The sequence below is a fragment of the Heterocephalus glaber genome, unplaced genomic scaffold (assembly GCF_053883595.1).
Source record: "Heterocephalus glaber isolate CG9 unplaced genomic scaffold, H.glaber_assembly_v1.0 deba00001577, whole genome shotgun sequence".
Classification (NCBI taxonomy): Eukaryota; Metazoa; Chordata; class Mammalia; order Rodentia; family Bathyergidae; genus Heterocephalus; species Heterocephalus glaber.
The window spans coordinates 19,748,658-19,775,154 of record NW_028258358.1 but is presented as its reverse complement, the minus strand read 5'-3'; the positions used below and the strand labels follow the sequence as shown (position 1 = coordinate 19,775,154).

General features: G+C 32.4%; 1 long non-coding RNA gene across 1 annotated transcript in view; it reads right to left on the bottom strand.

Moving 5' to 3' along the window:
* The window catches only part of LOC110349256 (uncharacterized), a 39,754-nt gene extending 13,637 nt beyond the window's left edge, over nucleotides 1–26,117 (bottom strand). Inside the window, exons 1-2 of the long non-coding RNA XR_002395085.2 lie at nucleotides 25,941–26,117; nucleotides 23,047–23,157 (exon numbers count right to left, since the gene is read on the bottom strand). This is a non-coding gene — a long non-coding RNA (uncharacterized LOC110349256). The remainder of the gene's footprint in view (nucleotides 1–23,046; nucleotides 23,158–25,940) is intronic.
* Between the last annotated feature and the right edge of the window lie 380 nt (nucleotides 26,118–26,497).

The window sequence follows — 26,497 nt, the reverse complement described above, 5'->3', positions numbered from 1 at the left end:
AGACCATGTCCAGGGAACACGTGCTGATGCCCCACCTTCCACTGTGACTCCACAAAGGAGTCACAAAGGGCTTTTCTGCAGATAGAAGCAATTGGGGTTTGTATTTGCCACTTCTTTTATGGTTACCTACATGTCCATTGCTGGCAAGGGACTTTGTCATTGAAAGCTGACTCCTACATTAAGGGAGCTGCAGTGAGGTTTATTCTTTACTTACCTGGATAAACTAACCTGGCATAGAAATATACTTTGGTTAATTCTAAACTGTGTCATTTTTAAATAAAATAATCTTAAAACCAATACAAAATTGTGATTTATTAGTTTTAAATTAAAATGTTCAGATCTTGTTGAAAGAACAATTATATCTGAATCAAGACTAATGGTTCTTTTTAATGATTGCCTTTTGTATTCACTTTGTCATCACTTTAGAATAAGAATTGCTATTTAAATCTGAAAGTTTTCTAGTTTTCCTCTTGTATTATTAAGACAATATTAGTACAGGACTTATTTATTATTTTTGTAGACTTTCTGGTGGTCTTTAAATTATCTTTTCCTCTTGTTACTTTTGCTGCTATTAGGGAACAGTTAAAAGTGGGAAACCATGCAAATACTGAACATTTTACCCCACTTAAAATAGTAAACAAGTAGAGTGATTGGGTGGCCTAAGACACATGGCTTTTAAGCTCTGACTTCCTGGGTTGAGTGCCTGGCATGAAGCATAAATTCTCTTCCTTTCATCATAAACAGTAAGCTGCTTAAAACTTACCTAGTAACTGCCAGTCTTAAACCTGTCCCTTTAATAAGCAGTTGTAAACTACCTATGCGTATTTCTCCTTAGGGCTCACTTAAATACACATTTGTTCATATATTCTATATTCTAGCCAGAATAATTTTAGATCTGATCAGGTAGCAGCTATAGTTAGAAAAAAATAAAGAATTTGCATCAATTATTGAATCCAACATTTTTGAAATATATTGAGATCTATGTCCAGTGAAATGTCCATGTATTGCAGATTACAGCTAAAATACAGCTGAATAATGATCTTTGGTTTTTATAGTGGAATTTTATAGTAATGTAAAAAGTAGTTTTAATCGGCAATACCCTGGTAGTTAAAAATATTTAACAACTTCTCATGTGTTTCTTTTCATTTATGTCTTTTTTCAAGGAAAAATATGTCTATATAAATACTTTGTGTTTAATTGTATATTTATTGTTTTATTTGAGTTATAATACTTGTGTATTCTTGATAAAAATCATTATTAAAATATATGATTTGTAAATATATTCTCTTCTGTTTTGTGTCATAAAAGTTTCTATGATTTGATATTTTTCTAAAGATTCATGAGGATATAATTGAGATAAAACAAATATTTTTATCTGTCTCTGTCTTCTAATAATTTCATTCAAATTTTGAAATATTTTTGAAGAATTACCTCTTTCATTTTTCAAAAAACATTTTTGGTAATTATCAGTTTTTGTTTCAATGAAAGCATTTTCATTTTTCTTCTCATAATCTATTAAATATAGATAAATATTACTATGCAGAAATTACTAATATCAATTTAATAGTGTTATATTCATATTCCAGCTGTTCAAAAAGCCTTTGCACTAGATGAAGAATTCTTGAAGTAAACCTTAGAATTCTTTACTGTTCTTTTCTTCTTCAGAGAATTTTAAAGCTATAGAAAAGCATTTTCAAATAAATATGTATCACTTTAACACACACACAAATACATATACATAAAATCAGATGTAATGTAAGGCTTTCTGGGAGAGGAAAACTCGCTTTGTTAGGGAAACATGCCCCCTTGGGAACATTCAAATCCCATCATTCATTGACTATTCCTCTTCAGCTAACCAGTACCTTAAAAATTGTTAAATAATAAATATATTATTATTAAGATGGGTGGTGATTAATGAGAAAGATGAGGAAATGGGACATAGTGAGGAATTCTTGGTATGCTCTGAGTGAACTTCAGGGAATAGGTTAGAGAAAAGGAAATCGAGAAAAGATATGTGATTAGTACAAGACCATGACCATAGGCTAAAAATTGATATTTACTTTAGTGCTAACTAATAATAAAGAGGATAGGACAGCAAACTAATGAAAATGGTACAATAGTTACTAAATGTAATATATTTTTAATAGGATAAGGTGAGAATTAATTCTTACAATATTGCTAGTCCAACAAAACATTAACTGTGTATCTAAAGTCATGGAAACAGGTTTAACTTGTGATACTCTATGCTATTCTTATTAAGAATCGTGAAACTTTGTATTATCTCCTTGAAATTCCCAGAGTTTGGTGTGTCTATTGGCTTTCTAACTTAAATTACAAGTAGTTAGGTTTAGGACAGAATTCAAGCAGGCATGCCACAAGTTGCTGTAGAAATTTATGTAACTAGTTTTCTAGTAAAACAAAATAAATTTGCATTTCTATGCATATTGTTCTGAAGCATTGTAGTTTAACAATTTCTGGGTAAGACATTATTGGGGATACATAAATCACATAGATGACATTATGATGAAGCAAAAATTATTCCCCATATAAGAAAATATTTCATATTAAACTTGTCAAGAAAATTTCTCTCAAAGTGTAGTTAAACCATAAAAGAACATAGTATTCGCACCCATTTATATCACCACACTCATACATGAAATGAAGCTACATAAAAGAACTTGTGTTTCACAGGTTTCACTTAATAAGAAAATTCACAACCCCCCTTTAAGTACAAATTGATTTTATTTCACACAGGAAGTTCTCCTTCAATGTTATATATTAATCTTCGTTCATGTTTCCAGGTGACCTGAGTTATGAGCAATTTAACAATTTTGATTCAAATATGTTAGACAATTAGAGAAGATACAGCCTTCAGGTATATATATACATATATATATATATATATATGTGTGTGTGTGTGTGTATGTGTGTGTGTGTATATGTGTGTATATATATATGTGTGTGTATATATATATGTGTGTATATATATATATGATTTTTTTAAATGCTGTTTATTTTCTCTGCTCTTAATAGTATATGATGCTATTAATAATTTAGTAAGTAAACCACTATTGTTACCTCCACTTTATATTTATTCACATTCAACAGAGCCTAAAATACATGAGACAGACTGTTTTACATCATTTGGCTTTTTGTGTAGGAGACTTGCTGGAGAAAATATTCATGTATACAATTGTATTTAAGGATTTGATAAACCGCTGAAATATGATTTGACTAATTTTACTTGTAGCAAATGGCTACAAATAAATGAGTATGACTTGGAGAAGTTGAATAATTTATCAGTATTTTATTAGGGTATTTTTGACAGCCAGAGATTGCCATATTTACATCTATACCTATATCTATTTATATAAACATCTGATGTCATTAATAATCCCTCATATTTATTCATCTTTACAGGAAATAAACATATCTGTCTCACAATTACACACCTACTTGCCTTACTCGGCCTTATTCTGCTCTACCTTATAGCAAAATCATTTATCAGTTTCCTAACCCAAAAATCTGGCGATCATCTTTTGTGTTTTGTTCTGTATAGCAAACCACATAGTTCTTACTTCTATTTTATATTTACGGTGGTTCCAGAATACTTCTACTACATCCTTATTCATTATTTTAATGAGTATCATTCCCCATTTCTTAGTAAGATGAGTATTGATTGACAGACACACTAGGATCCATGCCTCCTTATCCCAGCATCCTCTCTGGGACCCAGCGTTCCTTTTCAAATGTATTCGGCTACTGTAACTCATCTTGTCCTTTTAATGGTTTATTATTTTTCTCTGGATATAGTCCTAACTCTTTAACCTGGCTTGTAAGGCTTGCTACACTGTTTCTTCCCCTGCTTTTCTCACTAGTCTCATTTGTATGTGCTTCTTTCAGTTTCTCCAAAATATCATATCTTTTTATATACATTATTAGGTGAACTCTACCAAGAGCATACTTCTCTCCCTTGTTCACCTAATAATGTTCTCAGCTTCAGGGTTACTTCAAGAAAGTTTTGTTTTGTTCTGTTTTATCAGTAGTCACTACTGAGAACGTTATGTTTATGCCTAGGTAGACCACTCAGCGTTAACTACTCATCTTTTCACTCTTTACCTCAGAAAAGCAAAGAACATGTTTCTTTTGCTTGTCCTAACTCCTAACAACCACTGCTATGCATGTTAGGGATTCAAATACTTTTTACATGAATTGGTTTTTTATCAGTATATGTTGTGATACGTAGTAATTATATTCATATTGGGAAATCAGTACATATATGTAATATGTACCTCATCTGATCATTTTATGTCCTCTTCCCCTCTATTTCCACTTCTCCAGATCTTCTTTCTATTATTCATGATTGACTAAATAAAAGTGTGCATTTGAGTTTTAGTTTATATTTAAATGGACTCCTTCAAGTATCAAGGTATACATTTTGTCGTTCCTTAGCATACAAACCTTCAACAAATCATCGAACTCTGTGGGTTTAGCATTTTCTCTTCTTACTATATAAAATAAGTAAGAAGTTTATAGATTATATAAAGTTCATAGAGTTTATAAATAATATATTATTATATAATATACAATTAATTACTTTTAGAGCAATTTCTTTTGAATAAAAATGAAGAAGTTATTATATTTTAACTTCATTGTGAAGATATAAAATATCTATGAAACATTTAAATAAGTCTAACAAACCAAGAAGGATTTTGGTATAAATCTTAGTAATTGTCCCTTTATTTCACCATTATCATCAATGTCATAAAGGAGCTTCAGAGCATTTAGAATTGCTAATTTATTTTTTAAATCTATGCAAGAAAAAAATCAATATAATAAGAACAAATAAGAACAAATTCTACATTCCTCATCATGTAAATGAGATGTCACAATTTTAAAATCATAACCTAAACAATGACAGACATTGAGTACTAAGTTGGAATATGTCAAACCTTTTGAAATATATCTGTTTTTTAACTTCGCCTTCTGTCCCTCATTGGTACCAAATAAAATGCACAAAGGAAAAATGTTTGATAAATCCATTGTCAATGCTGGATGATTAGATTCATTATACTCTAATTTTTATTTTCAATGTCATTTCCATGAAATGAGGTCATTCACTTTGCAATGAATAGAACTAAGGTATAATATTTGGCACTAAATTGAAGAAGCACAATGGTACCTCTGGAGTTGAGTGGCTTGGGTTAAGCATTCCATTTCTATCACTGACTGGTTGTACAATTTTCACCTTAGTTCTCTCATTCATAAGCTAGGAATTGATGGAATTACCTTTGAATGAAGTATATTTTAATACTAACCATGAAATAAATCTTACTATTCCTGCAATTATTGCTATGCTATCTATGAAAGTCACAACAAGGAGTTAACTAGATTTGATCACCAAAATAATGGTTTTCATTTCTTAGCTATCACATTGTAAGTATTGTAGGGTTTAAGGTAAATAGCTGAAAAAATATAAAAGATAAAAATAAATTCAATTAGTTGCAGATTAGTCTGATTTATCTGGAGTTATGTAGGTAATTATAAAATATCTAATTTGCATGAGTATATGCCTTCACATAATATGGATATTCAAGTAATCACTCTTTACAGATACCCTGCTCTGTTTCATAGGTTTATCTGAGATAATACAATGATGGATTTTGTTTATTTGTTTGTTTGTACTGGCTTTTAACTCACTAAGTAGCCCAATCTGGCCTCAAATTCTCAGTGATCCTCATGCCTCAGCCTCTATATAATGCTGGGATTACAAGTATGCTATACCATGCCTAGCTAATTTTAGATCTTTTGAAGAAAGTTATTGAAGAAGTTAATTTTTAACTTTGAGGAAGTTATTAAGCAGGTTTGCTAGTACTGTCAGTCAATGAATTTGAGTAATCAGTCATATACTTGAACATAACAAATTAAGAAATGTATCTGTTGAATGACTCAATAAACTACTAAAAATGATAGCAAAAGAGCTAATAATGAGTTATCCATAAAAGGAGAGAATTTCATTAGCATTGTTGGGAATCAGAATTTGTAGAAAATAATCTTCAGTGTGGAGAGACTCTTTAGTTTTCTAGAAATGATTTCTTTCCTTATTTTTTTATTTTCATTAGTACATATCTGCAATACATAATGATCACATTTATCATAGGGACTCAGTACATATATATAACAAATCTTAATTTTTAAAATTTCATATTAGATATGTGTTTTAGAGTAAGACTCAGAGAAAACACTGTACACATGTATGCCATTCATGAGCTACATCTGCTGCTTAGAAATGTGACCTTTGGCCTGTTACTTAATGTAAAGACCTAGAGAGAAACTTTGAAATGGTCTTACACAATGTGTACCAATAAATTGTTGTGCTTAAGTTTTCCTACTTGTTTCTTCTTTAAAAAATTGTCATCAGAATTATGAGTAACAATTAATTTCAGACTATTTGGAAGACATAATTTTCATAAAATATGGCACTATTTTTCATAGCATTTTTCTGAAGTCAACATTACGAAGCAAATAGAACTGAAGTACAAAGAGGTTAATTGTCTAATGACATATGCAGTCAGAGCTGAAGAAGAAAGAAGGTCATGATCACTTAACTCACTGGTTCCCATGGTCAATAAAATAAGAAAGTGGAATGTTGTCTAATTTCCCCCTTTGACATATCTATTGGAAATAATTAGCACTAATTAGCACTATTCTTTGACTTTTCAAGAACTTAAGACATTTTGAAAGCCTTGTCATTTTGAAAATTATTCCGTGTTTGGTAATATTTAACTAAAGACATGTCCTTCAGGAAATTCAGAACAAAAATATTCCCTTGTAAATTATTCATCCTCTTCTTGGAATTATCATGGAGGTATAGATATGAAAGAAAATAGTGGAGTGGAATAAAATATCCCCTTTTTTAGTATTATCCAAGGAAACTTTATCATGCAGTACACACTCTAGTAAGATCCTGATTGGCATATGTGGTTTATATTTTAAGCTTCAGGACAGCCTTTTATCTCCACACAAATCCAAAGGCAGTCCTAAGAGATAAATTTGTCAAAGAAAGGATTCCTGGGATTATGAGAAGGGTCCACTTTAGTTCACCTACTCTGCTACACTGGGAAGAGGGAAAAAATACTAAGTTAGTCATACTGTATATTAAAAGCAAAAAGCACTAGCAAGGAGAAAATGTAAGGTGCATTTTGCATTTAAAAATTAAATGAGGAGTTTATGTTATTTTAATAGTGACACAGAGGGTCCATCAGTATGCAAATCACACTGTATTGGGAATATCTAAGAACCTCCTTAGGCTTGATGAATTGTCTGAAATCATTGGACTCAAAAATGCTGCTGTCACCATGGTTCACCATAGTAAATGAATGAAGACTGAACTAAAGGGAATGGGTACATGGGACAAAGTCCAGAAGAAACCAGGTACATGCTTCAAGGTATCCTCTCCTACTGCAGCCACACAGATGCTCTCAATTTTCCCAGCAACTGTATGTGACAAAACGCATGAAGTGATGCCAAGCAAGGAAGCATCTGTGACTTTATTTTGAGCCTTACTGTCCAGGATTTTGTTTGCTTTGATGGTGGTGTGGATGGGAATGAAATACAGTCATCAGACATACAGCACCTATGGGGGTGATCTTAGAAACCCAGAGTTTTGCCCCTCAGAGGCCAAATAAAAATGCTTTTGATATCATTAGCATAATTTATCCCATCAAATGAATACTGGGTTACACAAAGCCACGGGTGTACAAGACACTCTTATCAGGAAGACTATCCCAAGAGATCAGAACAGATATCTAAGGAGCAGGAGAAACACCAGTACTTAATAAAAGCTTTGCATGAGAATGTACAGAGACTGAGAACTCCAGGCCTGCTGAATTAAAACTTTGCTGAACAGTTTTCTTAAAGAAAGAACTTCACTTTATGCTAGGACTGTATACCAAAAAGTGTTTTATTACCTTTTTATCTCATTGCATGTTTAAATAAAACTGACATTGGAAGATATGATTTAGACTTGAAAATCCTATGATTATATCCTATTGCTACAAGGATCTAGGGAGAGATAGAGATAGAGATGAGAAAGAGACAGAGAGAGAGAAAGAGAAACAGAGAAAGAGAATTGAGAGAGACACATAAAGAAAGTAACACGTTTGGATACAATGAAAGGCCCTTGGTCCATGTACCAGCAAGTAAGATTTTTTCACACAGAATAGTAATAAGAAAAGAAATAATAAGTCTCTTGAAGCATTAACATCATTTTAAAATCGTCCTTCAGATGTTCAAGATTAAAAAAAGTTAATTCAAGGGGAGTTAACTTTGAAACAGGTAACCTTTTACTGTACAGTGAATTAAGTGAATGATAATGATGCTTTAGTCAGATCATGATCACTTACCATCAACCTCTCCCTTGCTGGGAAATTAAGAAAGGATAGTTAGAGGGAACTGATAATTACTGAAAATATGCAAAAATGTGCCTGTGTATTTGAAAATATTATTTCATATTTCTCATTTGATAGTATTATTTCAATGTATAGACCTAAGGACAAGGTATCAGTTTTTGTCCTTTAAAGTTATAATCCCTGCTGTTTTATCTTATTTTTTTCAACTGTATTTATTGTGGATATATATATCCATTTTACTATTTATAAGTATTCTGTTCATTGATATTAGGTGCGATTCATATTTCTGTACAGATATCATCATCCTTAATCTCCAGAACACTTTTCATCTTGCAAGAGCAAAACCTCGATACCCATTAAGAGGACTGAGTTTCTCCAGGGCATATCTCTACAGTATATATCTCACTTATTGGAATCCTGTACCGTTTTTCTTTCTGTGACAGGCTAATTTTAAATGGAACTATGACTACAATGATCAGTCATGTTGTAGCACATACCATAAATTCTTTGCTTCTCAGGGTCCACTGCATGTCTATTTGACATTTTGCTTATCCATTCATCTATTAATTGACATGGGGTTTTTTCTATATTTTTGCTATTGCAAATGATGGTGCTATGAATTGAGTGTACAGTTGTAACTTTAAGACCATGCTTTCAATTATTTGGGCATATGCACAGAATTAAAATTACCAAATTATTTTTTGGCTTTCTAAAATATTGTTATATTATTTTGCACAGAAGCTGTAGCAGTTGTCATTCCCAACAACATTACACAAATGTTCCAATTTCTCCATATATCACCAAAGCTTGGTATTTATTTTTTTAGAGTAGTAATTTCAATTGTTGTGAAGTATTATCTCATTTTGTTTTTTGCTTGAAATTCCCTAATGATTACTGATATTAGACATCGTTTTTTCTACCTCTTAGCTATTAGTGTACTTTCTTTGGAGAAATATCTGTTAAACTCTTTTTTTTTTTTTTTTTTTTGATACAGGGGATCAAATTCAGGTTCTTGTGCTTGTGAGACAGGCTGCAGAACCACTGAGCTAAATCCCTGGCCCTATTGAACACTTATACTCATCTCTGAATTCAGTGGTTTGTACTGTTTCTTATTAAATTTTAGCAGTTCTCTACTTCTACAGATATATACCCTTACATATCATTTATGATATATATTGCAAACATTTTCTGTTATCCTGAGTGCTTCCTTTTTATGATTATAGTGTTCATTGATAGATAAGTATGTTTTTAAAATTTTCATGAAATCTTTTTATCTACTTTTCTTTATTCATATGTACTTTTGTCATTGATGTTATATTCAAGAAATTATTGCCAAATGTAATGTCATGAACTGTTTGCATTTGTTTTCTTCTAAGACTTTCATAGATTTAGCTCTTATAGTTCCATGTTTAAACCATTATCAACTAGCTTCTTCTACATATTAGATACACAATTTCATTATTTGGTGGATAGACATTCAAAGTTTCCATTTCTATTAGTTAAAAGACTGTCCTTTCTTCTGTTGAATAAAATTAGCATACTTGTTAGAAAATTTTTTATTCATAAAGTTTATTGGTACATTTTAGTTATACAATATGATAACATTCATCATTGGGAATTGTACCTTTACATGATATATCTTGGCTCTTATTTTTTTCCTATTTCCCTCTCTTCCCTTTAACCCCTCCATCCTACCCTATTTACAAACACTCTGTTTTTTTCATTTTTCCTGTTTATTCCTTTCCCTTCCCCTACTCCTCCCACTTCCGTTTACACTTTGGGCTTTACCCTTCTATTTCATATTTAATCCTTACTTACACTTTCAGTTTCTCACACCAGAAAAATTATTTGATACTTACACATGTGTCCTTTTTATTTTGTTTAAGAGTATGACCTCAATGTGCATCCATTTGCTATAAATATTTCTAATTTATCATCAGTTATGGATGAGTAGTACTCCATTTAATAAAAAAAAGACCACATCTTATTTATCAAGTCACCACTTGATGGGCAATAGTTTTATCTGTTACAAACTGTGCCACTATAAACATGGGTGCACAAATATCACTGTGGTATGATTCTTTTAATTTTGGGGGGGAAAATACCCAGCAGGGGAATAGCTGTTCCAAATGGAACCTCTAATCGTAGTATTTTGAGGAATCTCCACATTGATTTCCAAAGCAGTTGCACCAGTCTACACTCCCACCAAAGTGTAGAATGGTTCCTTGTTCCCCATAAACCTCTCAGCATTTGTTATTTCTTGATTTCTTAATGACAGGTATTCTTTCTGGAGTGGGGTGGAATCTCAGTATTGTTTTAATTTGCATCTCTCCAAAGACCAGTGATGTTGAACATTTTTTCCTATGTTTATTTGATATTTCTACTTCTTTGTCTTAGATATGTCTATTCACTTCAGATGCCTATTTTTGGATTGGGTCTTTAAATTTTGGAGATCTGATATTTTTAAGTTTCTTGTATTATCTACATAGTAGACCTTTGTCTGAGGAACAGCTGATAACAATTTTCTCCATTTTTTGAGTTGTCTCTTCATTCTGTTGGTGGTTTCTCTTGCTGTCCAGAAGCTTTTATTTTCAGAAACTTTTTAATAAGATGAGACCCCAGTTGTTGATTGTTTGTGCTAGTTCACATCCGATTGAGGTTTTGTTCATGAAATCTTTTCCTATGCCAATGTCTTTGAGAGTTCTAACTAACCTCACCTCCAGCCAGTTTAGTGTTTTTCTTCTAATATTTAGATGTTTGACCCATTTCAATTTTAGTTAAGTGGATGGTGAGAGGTATATGTCTAGTTTTAATGTGTGGCAGTTTGAAACCCAATTTTTCCAGGACCATTTATTAAACAGGCTATTTTTCCTCTAGTGAGAGTGTTTGGCTTCTTTGTCAAAGATAAGTTGGCTGAGTATTCTGGAGTTATTTCTGCATCTTGTAATCTGTTCCATTGATCCTCAGGTCTATTTCTTTGCCACCACCTTGCTGTTTTTATCACAGTAGCTTTGCAGTATAGTTTCACATTGGGAATTGTGATACCCCATACTTTGTCTTGGTTTCCTGGAACTGCTTTTGCTATTCTAGTTCTCTTCTTTTTCCAAATGAATTTTTGGATTGTTTTCTCTTCTTCTGTGAAGTATGGTGTTGGAATTTCAATTGAGATTGCATTGAATCTACATAGCAGTTTTGGAAGTATGACCATTTTCACTATATTGGTTCTTTTTTCCCAGGAGCAAAGATTGTCTTTCTATTTTCTGATATCCTCTTAGATATCTTTTTTCAGAGTACTGTAGTTTTCAGAGTAGAGGTCTTTGATATCTTTCATTAGATTGGATTCCTAGGTACTTCATTGTTTGGGGATGCTATTGTGAAAGGAGGTTTTTTTCTCCAATTTTTCTCTCAGTGAGTCTGTTGTTCATATACAGGAAGGCTATTGAATTCAATTTTTTGGATACTATTGTGAAAGGAATTTTTTGCACCATTTCTCTCTCAATGAGTCTGTTGTTCATGTACAGGAAAGCTATTGATTTTTGTGTGTTGACCTTGTATCCGGCTACTTTGCTGAATTTGGTTATCAAGTCTAGAAGATATTTGGTGGCATTCTTGGGGTCTTCTATATAGAGAATCATGTCATCTGAAAATAATGACAATTTTTGACTTCATTTCTTATCTTTATTCCTTTAATTTCTTTCTGTCGTCTAATTGTTGTGGCTAATGTTTCCAAAACTATATTGAACAAGAGTGGTGATAATGGACATCTTTGTCTTGTTCCTGATTTTAGTGTGAGGAATTTCAGTTTTTGACCATTTAGTATGATATTGGCTGTTGGATTTTCATAGATGGCTTTTATCAGGTAAAGACAGAGACTGTCTATTGCAATTTTCTGTATGGTTTTTATCGTGAATGGTTGTTGGATTTTGTCAAATGCTTTTCCAAATCTATGGAGACAATCATATGTTTTTCATCCTCATCTCTATTGATATAGTACATTACATTTATTGATTTGTGTATGTCAAACCATCCCTGCATCCCTGGTATGAATCCCACTTGGTCAGGGTGTATGATCTTCTTCATGGTATTCTGCATTTTTTTTGCCAGTATCTTATTGAGGATTTTTGCATCTATTTTCATTAGGGAGATTGGCCTACAGTTTTCTTTTATAGTTGAGTCTTTCTTTACTTACTAGAGCAAAGTGATGCTTTCTTCCAGGAATGAATTTGGGAGTATTGTTTCCCTTTCAATTCCATTAATGAATTTAAATAGTAGTGGCAGTATTTCTTCTCTCTATGTCTTGTAGAATTCAGCAATGAAGCCATCAGGGCGTGGGATTTTCTTCATTGGTAAGTTTTTAATTACAATTTCAATTTCATTGATGAAATTGGGTCATTTAGAATTTTTAGGCCTTCTTCAACTTTGGTAATTCATACTTATTTAAGAATCTATCCATCTCTTCTGTGTTTTCCATCTTATTGGCATATACATTCTCAATGTTGGTGTTGATGATTGGATTTCTGCCTGGTGTGTTGTAATTTCAGCCTTTTCATTCCTAATTATATGGATTTGGGTTATTCTTTCCTTTTTTGATAAGTTTGACTAAAGGTTTGTCAATTTTCTTTTTTCAAAGAACTAAATTTTTGCTTCATTGATTTTTTTGTTTTGTTCTCTTAGTCTGCATTGCATTGATTTCTGCTCTGATCTTTATAATTTCTTCCTCTGTATGAGCTTTGAGTTTCTCTTGCTCTTCTTTTTTTAGAAGCTTGAAGTTCAGCATTAGGTGTTTATTTGAGCTCGTTTCCTCATGTGAATATTCACTGCCATATATTTTCCTGAAAAGACTGATTTCATTGTGCCCCATAAATTTTGATATGGTGTATTGGCATTATCATTTAATTGTGGGAACTGTCCAATTTCTTCTTTAATTTCTTCTGTAACCCATTGGTTGTTCAGGAATGTGTAATCAATTTCCATATGTTTATGAAATTCTTGTGGTTTCTTTTGCTATTTATCTCCAATTTTATCACACATTGATTTGATAATATACAAGAGATAACTTCAGATAACTTCAATTCCTTTGTATTTACTTAAACATGTTCTATGAGCAAGTATGTGGTCTATTTTGGAGAATGACTCATATGCAGCAGAAAAGAATGTATCTTTTGATTTTGTGCGGTGGAACACTCTATAGACATCTGTTAAGTCCATTTTTTCAAGAGTTTTGATGAGTCTGAGTATTTCATTATTTATTTTTTGTCTAGTTGATCTATTTTCAACAGTGGTGTACTGAGGTCCCCCAGTACTATTGTATTAGTGCTTGTTTGATTTTTTTTTCTGTATGTTAATATTTGATTCATATAACTGGGTGCACTAGTATTTGGTGCTAATATATTTATTATTGCCATCTCTTCCTCTGGGATTTTTCCCTGTACAAGCATGTAGTGGCCTTCTTTGTCTCCCTTAATTAGTCTTGGTTTGAAATCCATTTGATCTGCAAAGAGGATAGCTTCTCCTGCTTTTTTTTCTGGTTCCTGTTGCATGGAGTATTGTTTTCTACCCTTTAACTTTCAGGCTATGAGTTTCTTTTTGAGTTAAGTGTATTTCTTGTATGCAGCATATTGTTGGATCTTGCCTCCTGACCCATTCTGTCAGTCTATTTCTTTTGATTGATGAAGTGAGATCATTAACATTGATGGTTATAACTGATATATAGTGAGTTATTCTTGTCATGGTCTTTTCTTGTTGTTGGATTCTCCCTCTTTCACTTAATTTCTTGTCTTCCCTGATGTTTTCATTCTACTTGGCTTCATGGGGTTGTGACTCTCTTTGTCTTTTCCTAGAATACTGTTTAGAATTCTGTGTGGTGATGGTTTGGTATTCATGAAGTTTCTCAGGTGCTCTTTGTCATGAAAGTATGTTATTTCTCCACTGATTTTGAAAGATAGTTTTGCAGGGTACATCAATCTGGCTTGGAGGTTGTTTTCTTTTAGGACTTGAAATACTTCACTCCAGGTTCCTCTTGACTTGCAGGTTTGTGTTGAGCAGTCTGCTGTGATTCTGATGGGATTTCCTTTGCATGTGATTTCTTTCTTTTCTCTAACTGCTTGTAGTATTTTGTTCTTCTGTTGGGTTTCTAGAATCTTGACTATTATATGCCTAGGTGTAGTTTTTTTTTTTTTTTAATCAAAGCTAGTTGGAATCCTATATGTCTCACTTATCTTTATATTGAATTATTTTCCCTGCTTGGGAAATTTTCTGCCATTACTTCTGAGAACAGTTTTTTATGTCATTTGCACTATTTTCTGTTTCTTCATTGGCTCTGATCAGTCTTATGTTATTCTTCTTTGCATCACTTAGCAGCTGCTGGATTGATTTCTCATAATTCTTTGCTATTTCTAAGAAATCTTCCTTTTCCTGGTCACTAATCACAATTCTGTCTTCTTTATCTGAGATTCTGTCCTCCTATTGGCTCATTCTGCTATGTAAAGTTTCAGTTGAGCTTTTATTCTTCTGGATATCTGTTTGAACCTGTTTTATGGATTCCTTGTCTTTCCAGTGCTAGGACTCAATCATGTAACTGAGCTCCTTTATTATCTGTGTCTGCTCTAGAGTTATTAATCATGTCTTTCATTATGGACATCATTTCTGTTGTTATGTGAAAAATGATTTCTGATTTTATTTTTGTCAGATCCTTTCTTTTCCAGTTTAGGAGATTAAGTTTCAGATTGTTCCTTCTTGTTGCCCTTTGGGGTTGCCTTTAGTGAATTGGAAGTCTGGTTTTGAGTCTTGTCTAGGTGCCTTCTCATTTCAACCACTGCAGTCTGATGCACCTTTATTGAGGTGACTCTTTGCTCTCCCAGTGGGCCTCAATTCTCAACAAGTCTCAGAGAGGCCTTCTCTCGACTCCTCTCTACCACTGGGCCTATTCCTGGTCTCAGAATGATGTCCTCCTGGATCCCTGTGCTGTGATGTTTTCCAAGTGAGCTTCTGGTTGGAGCCTGGGTGCACTTACAGCTGGTATATGGGCAGGTCTCTGGCTAGGGCTTATGTGCCTGAGCCACTATTTTCAGGGTGGGCTGTTGGCTGGGGCCTGCATGTCTGTGCAGCTGTTGTTCAGGCAGGCTTATGATTGGGGTCTCTGTCAGAAAACAATTTGACCAAGAATGTGAGGCTTTATTTCTGAGTTGTGTTTATCTTATTTCATTGGTCAATATGTCTGTCCTTAGGACTACTAAATTTTCATTACTCTAGCTATACTTTATGTTTTGGATTCAGAACATTAATTTTTCTAAGTTTTTTTTGCTTTTTCAAGATTGCTTTGATTATTTAGAGTCCATGAGAATTGATATAAATTTTAAAATGCATATATCTGGATTGAAAAAAAATGTCTTTGGTATTTTTACAAAGATTTCATTTCAGTTGTATATTTCTTTGGTTAGTTTAGCTATCTTGATAGAATTGTCTTCAAGTTAAATGATGTGAAGTGCCTTACCATTTATGTGTTTTTTAAAAATTCTCTTGTGCATCATATTTAACTTTCTTTTTTATTCATTATGTTTATTGGTACATTTTAGGTATACAATATGATGACATTTATCATTGGGAATATTTATCTTTACACGATAGATCTTAGTTCTATTTTTTCCCCATTTGCCCTCCCTTCACCCCCTCCACCCCTCCCCATTTAGAAAGAGTTTGATTCTGTTTTTTATTTTCTCATGTTTATTTCTTTCCCTTATTTCCTTTTCCTGCCCCTTACCCCTCCTTCTTCTCCTTTGAACCTTTTCTTCTTATTTCAATTAAGGCCATATACTTAAGTGAAATAAATAGGATGCTAATGTGTAAATACTGAATGTATAAATGCTGAATAGTTTCACTGGTGTGAGAAACTGAAAGTGTAAATAAAGATCAAAATGTTTAACTTTCATTTTACAATGCTTTCACATATTTGGTTAATTTCAAAGTATGTTATTTCTGATTTTGCTATAAATTAGATTATTTTTAAATTTCTTTCCCATAATCTTTATTACTAATGTATCCTGATAATTTGTATCTTAATAAAGCTTTGTGTCTGGTACTTTTTTTTTTTTTTTGGTATCAGGGATCAAACTCAGGTCCTTGCACTTGTGCAGCAGGTGGCAAAACCACTGAGCTAAATCCCAGGCTCTGAATCTAGTACTTTGATGAACTAATCTATTAGTTTTATCAGTTGTTTTGTGAAATCTTTTTGTTTTCTTCCAATGAGATCTTTACATAAGGAAACAAAAATAACTGTATGTCTTTTTTTTTTTACCAATACATATGGCTTTTAAATCTTTTTCTTGCATAATTACTCTGCTGAGATCTTGCAGGTCTATGCTTAACATAACTTGCAAAGTGGCCATCCTAGCATTGTTTTTGATCTTATAGAAAAATCATTCAATGTTTTACCATTGATTAAGGTATTCACTGTGGGTTTTTTATGAACATCTTTTATTATTTGAGGTACTTTTCCTCTATTGCTTGTTTATTGCATGTTCATATAATGAGAAATTTGAACCTTGTCTAATGTTTTTTTCTTCATGAATTGAAAGGATAATGTAGTTTCTATCCTGTGTACCATTATTTTGATTCATTATATTGGTCAATGTTTGTGTGTTGGGCCATTTTTGCATTACAGGAATAAATCTTATTTAATCATATTATAGAATTCTTTTAATACTTTGCTGAATTCAGTTAACTAGCATTTTTTGAGGGTTTTGACTCTCATATTTATAAAGAAAATATATGAGAAAAAAAATGGAAATGAAGCAGGTAAATAGGGAAAGGTAGAGGGGTGAAGGGCACACAGGTAATGGGTAAAAAATAAGAACCAAGATACATCATGTACCGGTACAAGCACCTAATGATAAATGTAAATGTACTGTATACCTAAAATGTACCAATAAAAGAATTTAAGCAAAAAAAAAAAAAAAAGAATATGCTTTATAAAAATACCAAAACTTCCATACATACCTTAACTATTTACTAATCAAAGGGAAGAAAACTTTAATTTTCCTTTACAGTATTTTCCTTTGGTTTTGGCATCAGGCCATGCCTATTTCATAGAATTGGTTAATGAAGATTCTTTCTTGTTAATTTTTTAAAAGTTAAAAATTAATATTAGTTCTTTACAATCATGAAGACATTAGGCACAGGGCTTTTGACTGTTAAGAGATTTTTTAATTACTAATTTAATTTGCATATATGTTGCAGGTCTGCTGAGATTTTTCTAATTCTTTGTGATTCAATTTCTGTAGATTTTGTATTTTTGAAGTTGCTCTTTTCACATAAATTTCACAATTTTTTAGTGAATAACTATTCACAGTATTGTATTCTCTTGAATTCTTTTTCTTTCCATAAAATTGGTGGCCATATCATTTCATTTCATTTAGTTGAATAATTTGAGCCTTTTCACTTCTATTCTGTGTTCATTTTTTTTTTTACATTGTCAGAGAACCACTTCTGATTTCAATGATTTTTCTCATGCTTTCCTATTATCTTTTGCATTTATGTTTTCATTTTTGTTATATGTTTCAATATGATACATCTTAGGTTACATTTCTCATTGCTGAGACATAATATCTAATGTCCAAAGTTAAAGGAGGAAAAGTTTATTTGAATCATAGTTTGTGAAGGTTTCAGTCCATAGTTAGCTGACTCCAAGGTACTGTAGCATGGCAGAAGGGCATGGCAGAAGATAAACAGTTCATGGGAAGCAGAAGGCAAAAAAACAGGAAGGCAGCGAACAGTAAGCTACAAGCAACTGGCAACAACAATGGCAGCCCCTTTTCTGTGTCATTAAGGCTACACACCCTTAATCCTAGCATCACAGCATGAGTCAATCCCAGAATCACATTTCTGATTGCAGCACCACACACCATAGATTCATTCACCTCAAAAAAGCCCCACCTATGATCACATGAGGCTTTGGGGGAACATCTAGATACAAGTCATAACATAATATATTTGGCTTTTTTTTAATAATTCCTTTAATTATAAAGTGAGCTTGTTATTTATACATATTTTTCTTTTTAACATAAGCTTTACAGATCTTTCCCCAGACACTGATTCCCTGTATCTCAAATTTTGATATGTATGTTTTCTTTCTTATGTCTGTAGTATTTTCTAATTTTTCTTGTGATTTCCTCTTTTTCACTTTGATTGCTTAAAGTATATTATTTAGTATTCTACAGTTTGAGAATTTTCTAGTTTTGTGGGTATTGATTTTTAACTTCATCCCATTGCTACTGGAGAATATCTTGGAGAATATATATTGGAGAATATATAGGACTTCTATAATATTTATCTTTTAAAATGTATTGAGATTTAAATTATAGTCTAAAAGAATGTCCTGGAGAATGTAACTTGTGGTTTTAAGAAGTATATTGTTTCATTTGTACATTATTCTCTTGACATTTTCTGAATCTTTCTTTCTTTGAATATCTTAAAGACTTGTAAAGTTGCTGTCTATTAGATCTGCCATCAGGTCTCTTCTGTGGAAAGTTTTTATTGGAATCATATTTTTTTGAAGGTGGCATATTTTTCTTTCCCTTTCTATCTTGTGATAACTTGGTTGAAAACCAGAATGCTGCAATAAGTGCACATCCCACTCTCTTCCCTCAATGTGTGTGTGTGTGTGTGTGTTTGTGTGTGTGTGTGTGTGCGTCATGTGGGCATGTGTGGTGACTTTATCGATTCTTCAGTTTGCATGATTAGTAGTATTAAAGTGTGCCTCTTGGAAGGGAAAATAATAAGAAAAATCACTGGCCCTTTAAATCCTCTTGAATTCATTTCAGATAGGAGGGGATGAACTTGTAAATGATTATAACTATCCCTTAGAATAAAAAAACCATTCAGAATCAGAGCACAGAGTCTCAGTATTTGGAAAACAGGATTCTTATGGCACACCATGGTTCTTGCAAACTATGTGAAAACATTTCCAGGATCACATGCAGAGTCATCTGTCATGGGTCTGAGGTAAAGAAGAAGCAAGGAATGCATAGCTACTTCTCAGTAAGAGCTGAAATTGGTCAACATTAGCTTCAATTCATGTTCAGTCATTTTCCTGAGAGTTTAAAGCCCTCAGTTCACTGTAGTGTTCTGAAATGCTTACATTAAACAGATTGTGACTGCAAAATTGTTGTCCAGGTGGAAGAAATATTTTTGGTGCTTCCAAGTCTTCAATGTTTCCAAAAATTTTCTATGCAATTATTTTTTATTTAAATCTTCTCATTTCTTACATATATAGCTCTGCTTGTTATACTGTAGTTGTTCTTAGCATGATATCAGCTTTTTGAAATGATGAATGTACATCTAGACAATTTCATTCTGCAGACTTAGTTTTATGTGTTCATTTTTCTTTATAACTATATATTAAGAATATTCTCTTATTCATAATGGTAAAGAGGCTGCTATACTCTTTGAAGTTATTGGAAAAAACATATTAAAACAGTCTGACAGCAGTGACACATCATAGTGAATTTACTAGATAGGAAGTTAATAGCCAAGATTAATGGACATTGAGAAACACATTTAACCCACTCTTTGGATATATCCATAAAAAGAAGAGACCACGATCAAAGAGTTGAGAACAATGTATTTGCTCTTGCTGTTGAGAATGCTATCATCTTCACACAAATATTCAATTAACAGCATGAAGACAGCAGTTGAGGGGTTTCTAAATCTGAAAATAGAAACTAGAGTTGTATGTTCTCAGTTTAATAAGTCCTTCAGAGTTTTGAAATAATATTTCAAAGTAATATATTAACAAAAAATCACAAATGCAAGTAGGCTCACTTTCACAAACGAAAATTATTTTCAAATATTTTTACTCCTTGGGGCTTTTTAAAATTTTAGACTTCAGCTTTTTAAATCTGTTTTTGTTCACAGCAAAATTTAATATGATATGTTTTCCATATGCTCATTGGTATCACAAATTGGTATCCTAACCCACTATCAGCATCTCCAATAGTGTAGTACATTTATTATAATGGATAAATATACCTTGACACAAGCATACAAAGCCCATAGCTTACAGTAGAGCTTACTCTTGGTGTTGAGCAGTCTGTGGGCATGGACAAATATGCAATGGAATGTATTCACCATTTAGTATCATACAGATTCTTTGTGTAGCCTTAGGAATCCTATACCCTCAACCTAATTATTTATCTTTTCTCCACAAACTCTTCACACTAGTGATCTTTTTACCATCTCCTTTTAACTTTTCCAGAATATTGAGTAATTAAGACCACACAGAACACTTTTTTCTGATTGTCTACTGTCACTTAGTTCCATGCATTAAAGTTTCCTCCATTTGTTTTCATAATTTGATAGCTCATCTCTTTTCATCACTAAAGAATATTCCATTGTATGGAAGGAAATTGTGCTTTACTGATCCACTTACATTCAAGGACATCTTAGCTCCTTCTAGGTTTTGGATAAAGCTACTATAAGCACCTGTGTGCAAGCTTCCATGAGGATGTAAGTTTTCAGCTTCTTCATATAAATGCAAAGTAATATGATGGCTAAACCATATGATAAGAATTTATTCAGTTTTGTAGGAAACTGTCCAAGTAGTTTCTAAAGTTACTGTATTGTTTGCAGTTTCTCAAGCAATAAATGGAAATTACTAGTGCTCTGTATCATCCCCAGCAATCTGGTATCAGTGTTACAGGATTTGACAATGTGAACAGGTGTGTGTTGATAGTTTGCTGTTGTTTTCTCTGATAATTTTTAATGCATTTTATTTATGGTCATTTTCATTTTTAAGGAAGAATAAAAATGTATTTCAAAGAAAAAGAGGATATTATTATTTGACAAAACGTTAATATAATTTACAAATATCTACCTTGAAACTTATAGAACAATTAGTTAATAAATAAAATTATATAATTTACCTCAGATTTTAATTATTCATTTTAATGTACCTTAACAGTTATTTTCTCTTAAGAAGAAGACTATAAAAATAATTTAATGGAAAGATGTGTCACATAATTTTAAATAAGAACAATTTCTCTGTGTCCTATTATGTGACAATACCATTTAATTAGAACTTTTACATACCTTTTTTGTTGAATCATTTGAACTACACAAAGCATAAACTTTATTATTGCTGTGATTAATGGTTAGTATTTACAAATAAACTTTAGAAATAGGTAGAATTAAGATAAAACCTTGCAGTTAGCATGCACTGTATTTGTAACATGGATAAATTACTTAAGTTTTTGGTCATGCTGGTATAAACAAACCTGTGCTGTTAGTTGCACAATACATAATGCTTGATGATAATAATAAACAACTAAAAAACCAGTTTAAATATATATATATATTACATATTAAATATTTTTATTTAGTATACTCTTTCTACTTATAAAAACATTTACCATAAAATAGTATGTCATTTACAGTGGGAGGAGCCTCATACATCTCATATTACTATGTTTCAATGACATCCAGAGGATACATTGACTGATTGACCTATACCATGTATATTTGTGTAAGTACATGTCATTATGTTTGCACAACAAAATTGCCTCACGATATATTTCTCTGTATAGAACAGATCACTATACAACATATAACTGTATCTAAAATATCCATGAATATCCCATTGAAGTGAGTAAAATGGTTTTCTTCATTGTGGATTTTATAAGTACAAACTCTTTAACAGGCATTGTGTCATGTGTGTACAATTCTTATATTAATTTGATCACATTTGTTCCCTACATATTATAAATATAAATTATAACAAGTGGCAAGTAAGATGCTTAGATTTCCCATTTAGTGAAACCCAGACCAAAGTAAAAGCCATTTCCTCAAAGTCCAAACTCCTTACATTATGCTGTGTGTATACTTTAAATGCTACATTTAAATTTCATATGTTTAGAAGCCAATGATTGTGTTGGAACAAAAGAGAAATTATTGTATTTCTTCTTTAGAATTAATCTGATAGCAGTAATTACCTCTTCATTTGTAACCAAAACAAATAGTTACAGCATGTATTATTTCTATGTCACAGACTGTCATACAGACTTTTTTGCAAACATCAAATAAAATTTTCAATGCACCCATAGTTGCTTATTTTCTAGTGGTCCTACTCCAATGACAATGGGAAATGCTGAAATTGAAATAAGGGAGGGAAACAAATATTCACTTCTGTGTCCCTTTAGTCTTTAGGTGAAATAGCCAAGTGTCAGTAACACATAAATAATTTAAATTTAATGTGGAATTTCATAAGATATATGGATTTTTAAATTTCTCTTACAGGATAATTCAGACTAGTAACTCTTGAGCTCTCCATCTAATGAACTCAAAAGGACCCATTATTTTAATGAAAAAGTCTACAACAAATACAGTATGCCTTGGGATTTTAAAAGACTGAAGTTCTTTACAAATTCAAATATACAGAATTCAAAGCTTTTTTATTGCAAGAGCTAAGCTCTAGGGACCAAAAGAACATTGTGCAGTTTTAAAACTTGATTTCCCAGTCTCAAAGGCAAGTTCATGCTCAAAGAGGGTACTTCGTACCTGCAGGCATACACTGAGTAGAACGATTTTGAATAGCACATGAAGTGATAATTTTTATATATTAAAGAAAGAAAGGGAAAAAACTCACCATTTGTATTGAAGGGGGCCTGTTTAAGAGAGACAGCATGAGGAATCAAATGTCATTTTCAAATCCAACTCTCTTATAGATCCTTATATTGGGGTTGGAGGAAACAGAAAACTGTGGAAAACATAAGCATAGACAGGAGATTTTTGAACCGTGTAATTTTCCAACTTTTTATTGGAGTACTTAGAAAGGCGTGTGTGTGTGTGTGTGCCCATGCAGGTGTGAATATGTAACAACCATAGTGCAATGGGAATTTTGATTACATGGATTTTTAATTAAGAGGGTTTGAAATAAGATTTGATCTTTTCAGGCCATTAAAGGCTGGTGCAGGAGTGCTTCTATTCTTAACTATAGAATTTTAAACTAATTCAGTTGGGGAAATATCAAGGAAAACAAACATCAACGAAATAATATTGGGAAATTTTACTTTTTGGAAATGTAAGTCATAGTCATAATTTGCTCTTTTTAAAACTGAGTTTAAGTTTAGAATGATGAGAATACTGAAACATCTCCCTGGTACAAAAGTCCATTGATTTGCTTCTTCCAAATTCAGAGAAAATCAAGTATGTTCAGGGTGGTATGGCTGTAGTCAATTTGCTTATTTAGAGCCCATCAAAATTGTCAGTGCCCATGATGTATAAGGCAGGTAAGACTTCTTCATGACTGAGAGATACAGTTCTTCAGTTAAGTCTCCCTAGAACTCATCCAGAGATCAGCAGTTAATAAACAGAAATTTATGCTGTTTTCTTATGAAACCAACATATGAAATTTGAAAAGCAAAACGATAATCATAACAAAACTTTTATTTGAAAACAAAGAACTGGAAAATCAGAGCTCTGTGATTCTGATATGAGTTTTCTGAACAGAAATATGGTCACAGAAAGAGATACTTAGTTTTTCTAGCAGTCACTGATTAAAGTGTCTAAGACTATCTTGCCTTTTTTTTTTCAAGAAGGTCTCAGTAAGTCATTGACAGGCTGGGCTCAACCTTAAGAACCTCCTGCTTCAGCCTTGCAGAATGCTAGGATTATAAACTTGCAGACTGACAAATACTTTTCTTTTGTTCTCTTTTTGTTTCCTGCTTTGCTTTCCTGCAAGGCATTTCTTGACCAACCACTCTCCTTTGTGAGTAAATATAGGATAGAATTTGAGCAGAATATGCTTTTGATAGCTACAGATTTGAGAAGACTAAGAACTTGTGAGTTGTCCCAAGTCCATCCTGAATTCCTTTGCCAATAAAATTTACATCATTATCTCAAGTGCACAACAGAATTCCTATTAGCTTCAAGTCAATTCTGTGTAAAAATCATCATGACCAAAGACTTGCTTGAATTCTCTAGTGTTTCAAGTGCTATCTTGGTGCTCTGCTTGCCTGCTCTTTCTACAAATCAATGGTAGATCTCACAATACCTTGAAGGGAAAGAATACATGTGATTTAATCTGAACCATAGATACATTTGACTTCCAGCAAACATTTAATAGAGAGCAAGAAGAAAACCCCAATACAAAGTAAAACCCAATTACAGCCTTAACTTTAATATAGATGCAGTTCTGCAGCCACTATTAATTACAACTTCAGTAATTTGCAGTTGACCTGCAATTGGCTTTCAAGTCCAACAATAGTCTAACTCATGTACCTTCAGGGCAAGCTAGGTTGAAGGTCTCAGGAATTATTTACCTATATATTCTTTCATCTCTGCTGAAGAAAGAACACCAATGGTTTTATTGGACTATCCCTTATATGTAAGATATTTCTAAAAGCTACAGAAAACAGTCTTAACATACCTATATTATAATCTTTCCTTCCGTTTTCCTAAGACCTAAGCAAACTGTTTGCTTTCCAGTGTACAATAGGAAACAATTTGGCCATCTATTTTGTCACTGTCTGCTGTGAATTAGACATTTTCTTTTTTTAAAATTAATTTTATTGGTACTTTTTAGGTATACAATATAATGACATTCATCATTGGAAATTTGCACCTTTATATAATCTCTCTTGGCTCTTATTTTTTCCCCTTCCCCTGCCCTCCTGTCAACCCCTCCATCCCTCCCTATTTACAGAAACTTTGTTTCCATTTTCTCAAATTATTTCCATTCTTTCCTTTCCCCTACCCCTCCATCAATATCTAAGCTCTTGCTCCTCACTTTCTACATACATCTACCAAGCCAATACACTAATTTTGCCTTTACTTTTTAAATTTACTTATTTATTTATACTTAGGTTTTCAGAATCAATTATATACATACAGATCATCAAGGGATCTGGCAAAATACAGGCTGAATTAAAAGATCTGGTGTAGGGTCTAAGATTTAGCATTTTTAACAGATCCCCAGCAAATATCTGCACTAATCATCCAGGACTACACTTTGATTAGCAAGATTAGTGTACCATGCTACTTTCATCTATTAATTACTGACTGTATCAAAATTCACAATTAAAAACAATCAGTTTACTCTGGTTCATTTAAGTAGAAAGGAATTTCTGGGTGTAGCTTATTCCCAGAGTGATCTGGAGAGCTCAATCAATAGGAAATAGTATTAGGCTCAAAGAACAAATCCCCAAAGCATGCATTAGACTTGGCCGTAGATGGAGTTGCCACGTTTACCAACATCAGGCAGAATATTGTTTGCCACCATAAACACTGCTTCTAATGTTTTTACCTCTACAAAAATAAAAAAAACCTGCTACCATAGACCCCTGCTTCCAAGCAACATTGTTTCTCCAATAATCCATAACAACACAGTGGACTTTTGACTTCTTGGACCTCACAGCATGTTATTCAACAAAGGATCCAAATTTTCATGAGACTGAATCTGATTGGCACAACTTAAATAGCTCATCTTTCACAATAGCCACAGGACCTGTTTGCACAGGAAGTATAATATATTGTTTTTACCTTCCTGTTTTCTTCACACTAGGAGCTTGTCATGGGGGCATGGTAGACAATCCACAGTATTTGTCTATAAAATCACGTTTTCCAAAAGATGGTGAGTCGTACCTGCTATGATCAATAAAATCAGAAGGAAAGAAGTGGAGACATCTCAAGTAAATTTATATTTAAATGTTAAGTGACATAAAATAATAGGTTTATTTAAAGTTAAAACACATATATCAAAAGAAAAGTGAAATGTTCAATCAAAAAAATATTAAAGCCAAAAGGAACAATTAACAGATTTATCCAAATATATCTTATCAATCTTATCTAAATATACCAGGTTAAGTAATTTTTTCTTCTGTGATAGCACATTGCTAGTTAAAATTTTAAAACTGTATGTAACATTCACTTTCTAGGTTTATTGTTTTTACAAGCTTGGGTTAAATGATCTAGGTTCAAATCTTGTGAAAACTGACACTATTTAAACTGTTTTGTTCTACACACCAGATATTAGCAACTAAAATTTGCACTGCTTTACCCAGGGAAGAGGAGACATGAAAAGCCAGTCATTTTAGTTA